This window comes from Gorilla gorilla, chromosome 13 (assembly GCF_029281585.2).
Source record: "Gorilla gorilla gorilla isolate KB3781 chromosome 13, NHGRI_mGorGor1-v2.1_pri, whole genome shotgun sequence".
NCBI classification, from domain to species: domain Eukaryota; kingdom Metazoa; phylum Chordata; class Mammalia; order Primates; family Hominidae; genus Gorilla; species Gorilla gorilla.
The window spans coordinates 104,347,877-104,362,457 of record NC_073237.2 but is presented as its reverse complement, the minus strand read 5'-3'; the positions used below and the strand labels follow the sequence as shown (position 1 = coordinate 104,362,457).

Here is a 14,581-nt window from a genome sequence, read left to right as displayed (position 1 = left end):
AATAAATTTATTCTGCAGGTTTGCATCTGTTCACCACGCATTTATTGATGTGTACTTCCTTGGGTGATAGTCTTACAGGGATGAATAAGAGTTAATCCCTGTTCTTTGGAGTTCCCAGGCTAGTGGGTGAGAGGCCCAGGTAAACAAATAACTGCAATACAATGTGACAGATGCTATAACAGAAGCAGATTCAGTGATCTTTGAGAGTATAAGGGAAGCAGTGATTCATTCTATGGAGAAAAAGAAGTTGAGACAGGCTTCCCAGAAGATGAACATTTAGTCTCCATCTTGAAATCTTGAAATCTAGAGCACCTGACACAAAGGCATAGAGGTTTAAAAAAAAGAGTTTATCTTATTTGTGGAAAAACCAGATAGGAAATAAAACAAATAATGTAAATAGGGACTAGATTATAAAGAGCTTTCAGTGCCAGGGTAAAAAAAAAAATGATATGTTGAGAAAAACAATGGTAAATGTTTACATTAACCCAGATTTCCTTGATTTTAGATTGTAAAAGTCTAGGAAAGAGTCACAGAAGAATCTAGGAAAGAAAATATCCATTTATTTTATGTATTTTGTCTTGCATTCATATATTCATTCTTTCCTTCATGCATTCATTCCATTGTTGCACAAATATTTCCTGAGTCCTCACTGATGGTCAAGGGCTTGGACACCATCCTGTAGATTTACAATATCTAATAGGGTAGTCATTAGACATGTGTGACTTTTAAAATATAAAGTAATTGAAAGTAATCTCAATTAAAGTTTCAGTTTCTCAGTTGCATGAACTATATTTCAAAGCTCAGTATACACTTGTGGCTAGTGGCTGCCATATTGGAGTACATGAAGAGCATTTCCATCATTGTAGAAATTTCTGTGGACAGTGCTTCTGCATATGATGTAAAGAGAGTGATGGATTTTAAAAGGAAGATGATGGATAATTTTTTTTTTTTATAATGTGGAGAATGGGTTTGGGGTGGATAAAAGCAGGAGCAGGAAAAACACTGAGGAGGTTAATGTCACACTCAAGGCAAGAGATGATGAAGACCAGCATTACAGCATGGACTGTCACTATGCCGGAAGAAATCAAGACCATCTTGTAGCTCGTGAGACAGCAAGAGACCAAACACCATAGTCATCAATGCAGTTTTCCAATTGGAATGTGACAGGAGTCCAGGAAGACATTAATCTCATCTTTTGTCATCAGTACCCTTTGGCTTGAAGCCCCAATCCCCAAGCTTCTTGGTTGGTTCTAGGCATGTGGACAAACTCCCAAGCACCTAGAGCTCCCTGCAGTCTCCCTGCCCCTGCTTGCCTCGCTTTGTCATGCCATTGGGTCTTAACCAGATGAGTATCTCACTTGGCCCATTTTCCACCCAGGATGAATGGAGTTTGGGAGAGGAAGATTATATGGCCAGCCCAGGTGTCTGTTTTGCTCTGAGTGTCTGGGTTCCGTGGTTATAACATGGCAGTGGATACCTCTGAAAGGCAGGGGCAGACTGGATGATAAGATGCAGTTCCTTGTCTCCTCCCTTCCTGCTAAATGTAAACAAATCACTTCTATTAAGAGTTGACAGGAGGAAGGGCTACACCCTGCAGGAGAAGTTGCTGAGGACACTGTAATAAAGAATGTGGATTGTTTCTCCTAGAAATAAAAAGATGCTCTCAGAGACAGTCATAGTGCTGTTGGCAGTTTATTCATACCCCAGAATATAGGGCCTCCATATGTACTTGAGCCATGTCACTCTGGCTTAACTTGTATGCCATAAACAGTTCTTATTGCCATGGCCTCTCTTAACCCCTTCCTTGTCGAACCCCTAGAGAAAGAAAGAAGGAAATCCTCTGGTGGTGAAGCACTAATTTTCTGAAATCCACTCATCCTTCAGGGCCTAATTCAAGCACTACCTGCCCTGTGAGATCTTCAGATCCTCAGTCCTGCTCAGATGGATATTTCACACAAACCTCTGTTTGCCACACACCAACTGTAGTTGGATGATTATGTTCCTGCCTGTCTCTCTACATAATAAGCATTTTGGAGCAGGGTTTGGCCTAAGTTAGTTTTGCATCAAAAGGACTTGCACAGAATTCCATTCTGTAAAGGTTCACTAAATTGTATAAATGATGATGCATAGTATCCATTACATCTAAGGAGAGGCAAATCAGAAAAAGTCTAAGGAAAGAGTCACAGAAGAATCTAGGAAAAAAATATCCATTTATTTTATGTGTTTTGTCTTGCATTCATATACTCATTTTTTCCTTCATGCATTCGTTCCATTTTTGCACAAATATTTACTGAGTCCCCACTGATGGTCAAGAAATTAGCAAACCTGGTAGAGGAGGCAAAGCTTAAGGAAACAATGAAAGTCCATTGTGAGACCGACTCTGCTAGAGGAATGTACCAAGTGCAGAATCAGGGAGAACTCATTCTGTTAAATGAAGAGAGTAGACTCTAGACTTCAAATCCTGGCTCCATAATTAGCAGCTGCCTTGGGCAGTTCATCTCTCAGAGCCTCAACAGCATCATCTATAAAATGGACATAGTCGTTGTGGGGGAAAGCATGATGATGTTTACAGTAGTCTTGGTACAATATTTGGAATACAGTAAGTGCTATTTTTCAGGCCATTATATTTGTCAGCCTAAATGATCAGGCCCATTTTTAACTTGTCTTTGTGTGGGAAGACAGACCAATGTGAAGAACTTCCAGCTAAAGCCAAAACTCAGATGTCTCTGACAATGTATTTTAGATGACTCAGCATTTGATCAGATATCTTTCAAATACACATTCTCCTAAATTTGGCTTCCAGAAGAGCAAACAAGATAAATCTGACTATGCATTTTCCTACAAGACAGAAAAAATGTGAGTAATCAGACAGAAATGTAACTATTTGGGGCTGGAATTGGTGAACTCTTTTTCATAAGCATCACTGTAAACACATTCATTGAGACACAAAATTCTAAAGGGGCCATAGAAATCTACTGAAGATAGCAAGTTGATACATTCCATGGAAAGCACATGTATACCTAAATCATGATTATGATTACTATTGTCATCAGGCAATGAGGAGTTAGTATTATCATGACTGCAGAAGATGGTTATGATGTTTACAGTGTTTGTCAAGAAAGAGATGCTACTGCCAAAACTAATTTAAATCCTAAGAGAGACAGACAATGAAACTCAGAGATACAAACCAGTTAAGCAATGCTATTATCATTCTGGCTGTAGAGTAACAAAAGGACTGTCTGGTTTATATGCCCACACACTCCTCCCTTCACTCAGAATAAGAAACAAAGATAAGCTGTGTGAAGTTTTAATGATCGTCTCAAAGAGGCAGAACAGGGCCATTAGTGGAAGGAGAGAAGAAAGATTCCTCACTGGCCTTTCTCTCCTCAGGTCTTCTTGCTCCTTGTTAATTGAGAGCAAACATCCTAGACAATCAATAATCTCTATGTATTTTTAAAAGCCTAATTTCTAATCCACTGATTGAGACCAATCAACTTGCTCAAACATACCTGGGAATTGCCAGGCCTCTAAGTACTTAGTTAAAGAGAAGAGAAAAGGAGATAATATTGAATGAACCTTCTCTTCAAGACAATGGGTTTTCTTTATATTTCATTCAAGAAATCAAAAGCCTTTTTAAAAAAGATATGTTGAGAAAAACAATGGTAAATGTTTACATTAACCCAGATTTCCTTAATTTTAGATTGTAAAAGTCTAACTTGAAAGAGTTCAAATAGAATATCTTGGCTTATAAAAACCATGAGAAACTGATAGCTTTAGGAATAATTTGAAGGTAGGTAATGTATTTTATTTCTCTCTGTATTCCTAGTGCCTTCTTCAGCGCATCATTCTGGACTAGCCTATCAAGGCAGGATATTCTTTTGTTAATTTAATTTAAGTTCCGGGCACATGTGCAGGATGTGCAGGTTTGTTGCATAGGATAACGTTTGCCATAGTGGTTTGCTGTACCTATCAACAGGATATTCTTAAGACTGTGACTGAATCTACATTCTGAACATTTCCTTTTCCGTTTGCTTCTGGGATGTTTCTAATCAATGGCCCTGGACAACTAGTCTACTGTCTTTCTTTTTTTTTTTGAGATGGAGTCTCGCTCTGTTGCCCAGGCTGGAGTGCAGTCGTGTGATCTCGGCTCACTGCAAGCTCCGCCTCCCGGGTTCATGCCATTCTCCTGCCTCAGCCTCCTGAGTAGCTGGGACTACGGGTGCCTGCCGCCATGCCTGACTAATTTTTTTTTTTTTTTGTATATTTTTAGTAGAGACGGGGTTTCACAGTGTTACCCAGGATGGTCTCAATCTCCTGACCTCGTGATCCACCCGCCTCGGCCTCCCAAAGTTCTGGAACTAGTCCATTTTCTACAAATCGATGGTTAAGTCTCTAAATCTCTTCTGTCAAAATTGCCCCCTCTGCCTAAGCATTTCCTTTTGTCAAAAAACTCACTCCCTTCCAGGGTGTTTAATTAATTTCCTGAAATATGTTAGAACCCCTTTATTCCTTTAGCTCACATAGTTCTTTTTCTTAAATATATATATTTTTCTATGGTACTATCGTGCATCTGATCATTCAGACTAGAGATTTCAATGCTGTTTATTCTCACGTCTTCAGTCTGATTTGATTCAACCAAAATTTGCTGAACATTTCTTGGGTATATGGAACTCTGATTCAGGGGACACAGAAGGGAGTACAGTATAGTCACTGCTGTCAAGATTTTGTGCTATAAATTGTGGCAAAAGCATAATTGTAAAATCATATGTACTTTGGAGTAAAACAGAAATGTATGTGAATGGAGGAAGTGGACAGGTGTTCTCCTAGGTACTGGGAATACAGGAATAAATAAAATATTTTCAGTATTCTCCAGGAGCTCCAAGATTAGCAGGAATCACAAAATTATTCATCATAATAAACATTAATATAACAATTATATATATTGTTAATATATTAATGTATCAATACATTAATGTGTTAATATGTTAAATTAATACACTAATAATGTACTGATATTATTATATTGTATATCAAAATACACTGTCATGAAATTATTTGTGATTGAGACTATATATATTTTTATATTAGTAAATGTATTATATTTATAATCTTGTAAATATAATACTTGTATTTACATATAATCTCATAAATATAATACTTGTATTCGTATATATTTATATGAAACTCTATATATAATGTGAGAGGCAGTGGTCAGTTTTAGCCTGGTGATTTGGGAAAGGGCTCCAAAGTCAGCCAAGTTTGTCACTTCTCCTTTCAGACATTCTGTCACCCTTATCCTTGACACCACCTCAAATCTCCTCCACCCCTCATAGCTTGCTTCCTATAGCTGACTCCTGCTGTTTACTTAGTTCAAAGAAAAGAAAAAGAAAAAAACTCTAGGACAGGCTGATGGCAGGCCTTATGACAGCATCTGAGTGCCAATGCAAATGTCCACATTTTCTCTGAGTTGTTACCCTGAGAGTAAAATACATGCAGAGGGACAGCTTCTCTCCTGGCCAGAAGGAGCACAGTTCGGCCCTAAGACCTTTCTGATGGGAGCAGGGAACGCTGAGGCTGCCCCTACAGGAACCAAAGGGGTGGGTCTCCTGTGTCTGGATCATTTGGCCTGAATTTTACATTCCCCAGGAGTTTAGTATGTCAGGGCTGGGCAGGGTTGAGAGAGGCCATCAGGACAACATTCTCTTGTTCTCTTTTAATTTCCCCAGAGGAGAAGGGTCTACGATTTTGTTCAAAACATTTTCTATTCTCTCAATATCATTTAGAGCAGGCAATTATTCTTTAATGGTGCAGGTGGAATAACTTTTTTGTTGTGCTGGACTCTGCCTTGGGTTGCAGGGTTTTTATCATTCTTGATCCCTGCTACTAAATGCAAGTAGTACCTCCACCTGCAACTAAGTCAGCCAGAAATGCTCTACACATTCCCAAACACGCACCTCCAGAGGAACAATTCCATCCAAAATTGAGAACCACTGAATGATGTCATCAAATTTGCTTTTAGTTGAGTCTGAATTATTGATTCATTAATTTAAACCATGCAAAAAGCACAGCACCTAAACCTCTTTGTTTTTTATTGTCTTGTACTGTGAAGGCTACAGAGAGGAGTAAGACATCTCCTGGAACCTTACTCCAAGTAAAAAGAAAAGAGGAACACAAATGCTAATATTTGTTGATTTATTCAAAATCATTCATTTGAATATATATACCGAATATCTGTTAAATCTGTATCAGGGCCTGTGATTCAGACACTCTCCCCCATATATAAGACACAAGGGGGTACAAATACCATATGGGTTCAGAAGAACAGGGGAGCCTTCTGGTAGGAGATCTGGAGGGTTTCTGGAAGTAATATTTCAGGCAGTACTTGGAAGGATTTGGATAGCTAGATGGGTGGGGTCTGGGAGAAAACAATCCAGGTGAGGAAAGCCATATGAGGAAGTGAGATGCCAGGTGACCTACTTTGACTGGAGTGACAAGTGAGAACATGTGCTTGTGAGAAAGGCATCTAGAAAGCTGGGAATAAAAGACTTGAACTCTTGGGGGAGTTTAGTTTCCATTCTAGTAGCCATTGAAGGGATTTCAAAGGGCATATTCATCCCAGATCCAGAGGTTGTCACATACTTGAAAACATTTCTCAGGCTCTATCTACACCCTGTACTCTACACCCAAGCGCACGTACATGCATACACACTCACACCTCTCCTTCCCCCTTTCCAGGTAAAATATACTTTGCCCATTCATCCTCACAAACACCACTTTCCAGTTCAAGGGGAGAAGCTAGAGATGTGCAGATAGGTTTTATTCAATAGCCTTTATTGGTATAGGTTTTATGCCAATCTGCTGTGACTGGTATAAATGGGATTGACTGTGTTTAATCCACTCCAGCTCCCCATTGGTTCAACACTTCCTAATGCCTACCATTCTCTCATTCTTTGGCTCTCTCCAGGTTGCAAGTCCTTTGCTGACCTTCAAGGCCTCTCATTACCTGGCCTGCACCTACTTCCCCAGCCTCTTCTTCTGTACCGGCCCTCACCATGTACCTCACCCCAGCCATCCTGAGTGGCACCGTTTTATTTCACTCTCCTCTGACCAATTTTCATGACTAGTTCCCAGCCTTGCGGTTCTCAATTCACACCCCACCTCTCCCCAGGGCCCTTTCTAAAACCTCGAGCCTCAGTTAAATGCCACCCACCTCCCACTCCACACCCCCTTATGGATTCTTTCAAGCCAGATTCCAGCCCACTTGATACTCTTTGAAACTATTCCAGCTCTTTTTCTCTTTTAACATTTATTGTCTGAATTATTTATCTGCCTGCATAGCACCCACGGTTGTTAATAATAAGTTACTTTTTTATATATTAACATATACTCCCATGGCTCTCCAACCACACGACTGTTTTCCAGTTCCATTCTGCCCCAGGCCCTTTGTGCCTTTTTCCCTGTGCCCCAAATGCAGTCCCCACCTTCACTTCCTGCTACCCAACCCTTGCCCTAACCATCCCTCACTAAACAACTATTCCCCACTCTTCTTCTGGGTGTCAGCCCAATAATTATTTTTTTCAGAAAGCCAGGTTTCTCTGATCAATATATGTCAGTTTCACAAGTTATCTATTTCACTGCACCAATATCTGCTCTTTTATATTTATTTGGGTAATTTACTGATGAGGTATAGCTGCTCTAAAAAAGTTGTAAGCTTAAGAAGGCAAGATACTATATTTGTTTTTGCTCACCATTGTTACTGCTTTAACATCCAGTAAAGCACCTGGCACGTAGCTGTTCCAGGGGCCCAGTAGCTATTTGTTGCTAAATATATACGTGAATGAATAGGTTGGTGTCATGTGGTATGGGACCTCATATACCGTGCCATGGGATTTCCATGACCTCTAGCTACAGTGATGGATGAATAACAAAAAAAATGCAGCTAAAATAGCATTTTAATTTCAGCTTCTCCTTAGCCTGGAAGCTTTTAGTCCAGAAAATGTGACCATTTTCTTAAGACTAGATATTGAAAGCTGTGGTTTTAACAGAGTTTTGTTTATCTTCAACATTGAGATTTTTTTTGTGCATGAGACCTTACACTAAGACTTGGCTCCCAAAGGATGCTGTCACTGACTCATTGACAAGAGATTTTAAAATGTGGTTTCTAATCAAATCATCTGTAGAGCTATCAGGTGCTTCCTATGAATTCTATGGTAATTAAGATACTGCCATGATATATCAGTCATTAGGAGCTTTTCTCATAATCGCATCAGTTGTCCTGAAAATAAAGTCTCTTAAGCCATTACTCAGGCACACTGGTTTATGAAATCTAACGACCTGGGGCCACAATTAGGATTTCATAGTGATGGAATGCTTTCTGGTAACTCCTTTGCTCTGGAGACCAGAGAATGAATTTACAGTTCTTAAGATCAGGACATGGTTGTGCATATTTCTGAACTTGGAAACAAAACAGAGTATTAGTCAATTGAACTCCATATCCAGAGTCCCCCTCCATACCAGTCTCTTAAAGTCCCTGGGCCACAAGAACAAGTAAAAAATTGAGAAAGTCAGCATTCAGTTCTCCATTCAAGCTGCTAAGCAAGCTCTTACCCCCTTGCCATCTTATCCAGCACAGGGCAGAAGAGGCTAGATTTCAACTGTGGCCTTCAACCAAGAACAGAGGATTCCAGTCAGAAGGAGAGGTGTATCTGCCAGTGACTACCTTCCTCTCTGCAAAGCAGCAGGAACAGGGCTCAGAAAAATGCCAAAATCAGAACAAGCAAACAGACCAACCAAGCACAGTTCCTCCTTCTCGTAGCACAAAGTCCAGGATAAGATCTTCTGATCTCTCTGGATTCCTTCTCTCCTGTCTCTCTGCTCTGCCTATGGTGTATATATATAATTTTGCTTCTCAGCAATATCCTCATAAGCATCTTTTCTTCCGGAGTGAAGCCCACAGACTTCATTCTCCTGTATTTATCAGGATTAAACATCCTGTGCATTCTTGTCTACACCCTTCTGAGTCCCCTACTCCCCAACATACACACACCATGCAAATAATTCTCCTTGTTGTATCTGACTTCTTGGAGACACTCCTCAGCCAAAAAATAATGAATGGCTGTTAATGGGATGATAGACATCCACCGTGCTGTGACAGATGGAAGGATTGGCTCTTCCAGGCTGATGCTATTGCATACTCCCTCCAAGCCAACCTCAGGGTAGTCAGAGTGATATTTTTTGAAATAAAGATTCTATCTTTTCACCACCCCCTCCCCATTTAACAATTTTGGATGTCTCCACAAAGCCTAAATAACAAAACCAACTCCTTACGAGCATTCGTTGACCTTCATGCCCTCTGCCTAGTGTTACCTTCCATCATTCTCCCTGGGGCTCCCATTCTATACTTCCACACATCAACTCTCCTCATGTGGCTGTCACAGCAACCTTCTCCATGTCTCTCTGCCTTGCCAAGGCTGTTTTGTCTAGCTTACGTAAGTTTACACTTGGACACCTCCACCTGCAAAACAATGCCTTCCAGAAACATATTTTAGACCCCTTCCCTTCCCTTCTTCCCAACCCTCTTCACTCCCAGATGTAGGAATTGCTTTCCCTATGCTCTCTTAGCTTCTAATTACACTTATCTTTCATTTCTAAACTTCCAGATTAGGAGACCCTGGGGTATCAGATATAAACGAAGGGTCTGAGAGCCAAAATCAAATTATCATGGGGGGAAAGGGAGATGAACCAGCATTTATGGTCACACTACCATCAAGTGTGGATGAAATGGGTGTGTGAGGAACAGTACCTAGAGTCAAAGTCATATTTAAGAGTAAGGACAGAAGTTCAATCCAAGGGGCCATAGACAGTCAGAAACCAGACATGCTAGAGTTAGATAAGAAGGGGGAACTGTACAAAATCATATCAGAATGTAGAGAAGGGAAGAAAACAATTGTGTTTGGAGGAGTTGGTTAAGTCAGCTTTCACCAAACCAAAGATGACATTTCAACTGAATTTTGATAAATTTGTATTTGTCAGTCTCAAAAGGAAGAAAGGATATTTCAAGCCCCTGTCATCGATGTTCCCAGCAGCCAGGGAGATAAATGGATGATCACACCAGACAGTGAGGAAGTAGCAGCTCTATTTATTTTCTGTAAAAATGTTATCACTGCAGTTTGCAATTTTGAAAACCATTTGTAATTTGTCAGCAGATTATATGGAAATAATGATAAAAATTATCTAGGGTTTTCCTTCAAGCTGATTCAAGCTTATGCATACTTAAGCTCATGGAGTCAGGAAAATTTATAAATTCTGATTCCAAAATCATGAGGAACCTATTGGGTCATTATGTTATAATGATAAATCTACTATTTATACAGAGATTTGCAGTTTGTTTTAAGAATAACAGCTGGCACTTTCTGTGTGTCTGTAAGTGTTCTCCAATGCGTTATCCTATTTAATTCTTACAGCAATTTTGTAGCTGAGTCCTGATGTTATCCACATTTTACAGATAATGAAACTGAGGCATAGAGAAGATAACTCAGCCAAGACCATAACACAAGTATTTGAAACTAGGCAAGTTGACACCAAAAACTCAAGCTGTTGTTTGTCTATTGAATGCCCTCCAGCACTTCTTTACTAAATGAGGAAAGGGCAGATTTTGTGAAGGGAGTTCTTTGGAGGGAACTATTCCATTGAGTTCTTTTCAACTCCAGACGAGTGAGGGGGACTTCAGTAGGACCACTGCGGAGCTTCGAGTTTTGTTCCCTGCAGTGGGTTGATGTAGAAATTGGCGTCCCACATTTTCCCACATGCCTGGGAATTCTAGGGAGTGAGAGATTAAGAGCTTGGGGCAGAGCCAGGAGAGAATGTTTGCTGTTATCAGTCTGCTTTCTCCGGTTGTTGGATCAAGGGATTTGTGGGTACTTTTTGTGGCCCAGTAGTGGGCCATGTGCAGGAGAAAAGCCTGTGTGTGTGTTTGTGTGTGTGTGGGTATGGGTTATGGGGGAGTGGGGAGGTGTATCTTTCCACATCTTCAGTAGTGTCATCTTGAGGTAGGGAAGGAAGTGGTGGTGGTAGTTGGGGAGATGGATATCTCTGCAATCCTAAGACTGAGGAAAGAATTGAAAGAGACCAGCTAGAATAGTGGTACATCCACTCCTGTCCAGGAACTGAAGGATAGAAGGGCCTAGGAGGGACCCTTCAAAGAACCCACAAAAATGCCCAGTAAAAAAAGAGTGAGCTTGTAGGCATCTGGATCTTGCCTGATCCAGAGAGCTCAGAATCAGCTTAGAATAAAATTCATTCCAAAAATACTTACCTGAATTTATCCCTCCTCTGTCTTCCTCCACAACCTGAGAACTTGAGGGAAATCAAAACAGAAACCAGTAAGGGGATTGAAGGCCAGAGTGCCCCAGGTGGAGGACAGATGGAGAAATGAAGAATCCAGCCATGCCCTTCATGCCATTGCTGGCTTCAAAGCCAAACAGCTCAAAATAAGAGTTGGGGAAGGCTTGACACTAACCCAAATTTGGCATTGTGATTCATTTCTGGGAGTGGACACATTCAAGTATCAGCATTGAGATTATGATTTCAGAGGGCCTGTTGCACTCTGACCTACGAGGAAGTGAACAATGAGAGCTGACTGGGGCAGAAGATTATCCCATTGAATAGTTTTTTTTGTTTGTTTGTTTTGTTTTTTTGTTTTTTTTTTGATGGAATCTTGCTCTGTCACCCAGGCTGGAGTGCAGTGGTGTGATCTTGGCTCACTGCAAGTTCCACCTCCCAGGTTCATGTCATTCTCCTGCCTCAGCCTCCCGAGTAGCTGGGACTACAGGTGCCTGCCACAACACCTGGCTAATGTTTTGTATTTTTAGTAGAGACGTGGTTTCACCATGTTAGCCAGGATGGTCTCGATCTCCTGACCTCGTGATCTGGCCACCTTGGCCTCCCGAAGTGCTGAGACTACAGGCATGAGCCACCGCACCCGGCCCCATTGAATAGTTTTTCAAGGTAGAGTAGGAATCACAAATAAAAGTGCATCCCTATGAAGCAAACTTAGAAGTTTTACTACCCAAAACTCCACTTTGAAAACACTCCTGGTAGAAATGAAATGAGCAGAATAAAAACAAAAATAAATACAGGAGGGAACTTGAAGAGGTATAGAAAGGAGTGATCAGGTTACTTAATAAAGTTGTTGTCTTTTTTTTTTTTAAAGACAAGCACTAAAGAAAACATAAGAAAAACAGAATTATAATTTTAGACAAGTCACAGCAGAGGTGGGGCTGAGGGTAGGATTAAAGATAAAAGTAACATGAGAACATGCTGCACAACCTGTATTTTTATGAAAGACATAAATAGTAATACATTTAAAATACTATTAGCATACTTAAACATTGATATTAACAACGTAAACTGGAAAAGGGAAAGAGACAAAAGAAACAACAGATGTTTTGCATTGAATAAATCAAACTTTGTATTTAAGAGTTTAATTGTATTTTACTGTCAAAAGCTTTTATAATAGAAAGCACACAGGAATGTAATATTACAGTAATTAAAACAGATGTAAATGGTTAAGCTCACCAATTAAAAGACAGAGTCTCCATTGAGATTTTTAAAAACACAAATTGTGTGGTCGACAGACACACAAATCAAAAGGATGCAAGAAAATTTCAAAATCTAAGGATGAGAAAAGAAATATCACGCCAATATGAAGCAAGTGAAATCTGGAATAACAGTCTTGAAAACTGTAGGGAAGCAATATCTTAAAAATATTCTAAACCAACAGAGCAAGATGAACGGTCCATCATGAGCACATATGCCTCTAAAATGTAGCCTCCAAATACATATATATAATTTATAAAACTGTGAGAAGCAACACATATAGCAGCAATTATAATTAGAGATTTTTAAACACCTCTCTTTAAAAACACAACAGATGAAATACCCAAAAATCAACAGGTGATTACCTGATCTGAATAATACCAGTTCACTAGCCAATTAAGAATATATCTTATACTTAAGTAAGGTTTTTGGGGGGAATGAATGTATGTTTTAACATCAGATAATCTATAAAAATAATTTATCTATCAATATATAAAAGAAAACTGCATATGATTACCTGATACGTGAAGAAAATCATGTGATATGTTCAGTGTCTACTTCTGATCACAAGAGAAAACAAAAACAAACATGAATTTCAGCAACCAAGGATAAAGGTTTCATATCAAAAATCTATTGCAAACATCATACTCATTGGAGAAACTTTAGATACATTCTCTTGAAGATCACATAGAGATGAAGGATGTCTCCCATCACTGCTACTTTTAAGACAGAGTAGAGTTTCAGAATTGAGGCAGGGCCTTTCAAAAGATGATCAGCTGATGTTCAGGAGGGAAAAGGTTCATTTGTTGAAGAGTCAATGAGATGCAAGAAAGGGATCCTTGAGCATCAGTTTACTGATGGTCAAGAGTCCTCATGTCCTTTATTGGTTCTGCATTAACTGATAACAGAAAGTGCCTCATGAAGGAGCCAAGTCAAAAGGGAATGAGGGTGAAGGTGTGTGGACACTCACTCTTGGCCGGGGGCTTCACCTTCATTACCTCATGCAGTCCTCTCAGTAACTCTGCCAGGGAATGGCTATGATTTAATCCATTCCACAGACAAAAAAAAATGAGATCCAGGAAGATTAAGTAATTTATCTCCGGTCTGCACAGGTCTCAGAGGCACCTGCCCTGCCTGAGGAGAGGGAGGTCATCGCGTGAAGCTGCAACAGCCACTGTTCCTTCTATGAGGTCTAAGGGCTGGGCTGCAGCCATGTCCTACTGCTGACAGGAACAGAAGGATCGAATCATATTTGTGACCAAAGAAGACTACAAAACTCCAAGCAATGCAGAGCTGGTGGCTGATGACCCCAACGATCCCTCCCTAGGAGGAGCATGGATTGATGCTGCCAAATGGGAGACTTTGGCACTGCCTCTTCCTTGGGGGAATGGCCAACGGCTCCTACAGGGAACAGTTCAAGGCAGCCTTTTCCTGCTTCCACCATAACATGAGCAGGTCAAGGGGTCAGACTGTGTAGACCAGTTCCGAGCCATGCAGGAAGGCAGGCAGGAATATCCAGATCTCTATCCCCAAGAAGGGGAGGAAGAGGTAGAGGAGAAGCCAGCAGAACATGTAGAAGAAACAGCTCCCAATGAGGCTACTGCAACCAAAGAAAAGGAAGGGTCAAGTTAATGAAGGCCACACGGCCCTGGGCTCCAGTCCTTGCACTTCAAAGTAATACAGATCTTTTGCAAAAGACCTTTTAGTCACTCTCCAAGACAGCCTCTTTCCCTCTGTTGTCCTGTGCACTGTAATACACAAAATTGCTTATTTTGATGATCAGAGGTTTTGGCCTCTTGACGTATACACTAAAAAAAAAAATGGGAGTTTTAAGTGTGCGTGTCCTACCTAAACCTGCCAGCAAATGTAGCCACCACTTTTGAATTCTTCCTCAGATTGCCTTGAATTTTTGCCACTTTTAAATAATGCGCTGATTTTCAGCAACTAAAAATCATTATCCAGGAATGTTTCTTGTGTGTGAGCA

At 40.3% G+C, this 14,581-nt stretch overlaps 1 long non-coding RNA gene and 1 pseudogene across 1 annotated transcript in view; both read left to right on the top strand.

Moving 5' to 3' along the window:
- LOC134756900 (uncharacterized) overlaps window positions 1–14,581 on the top strand; it is a 222,852-nt gene that overhangs the window by 158,044 nt on the left and 50,227 nt on the right. The window lies entirely within an intron of this gene.
- On the top strand, window positions 13,810–14,338 carry LOC101133086 (mitochondrial intermembrane space import and assembly protein 40-like; annotated as a pseudogene).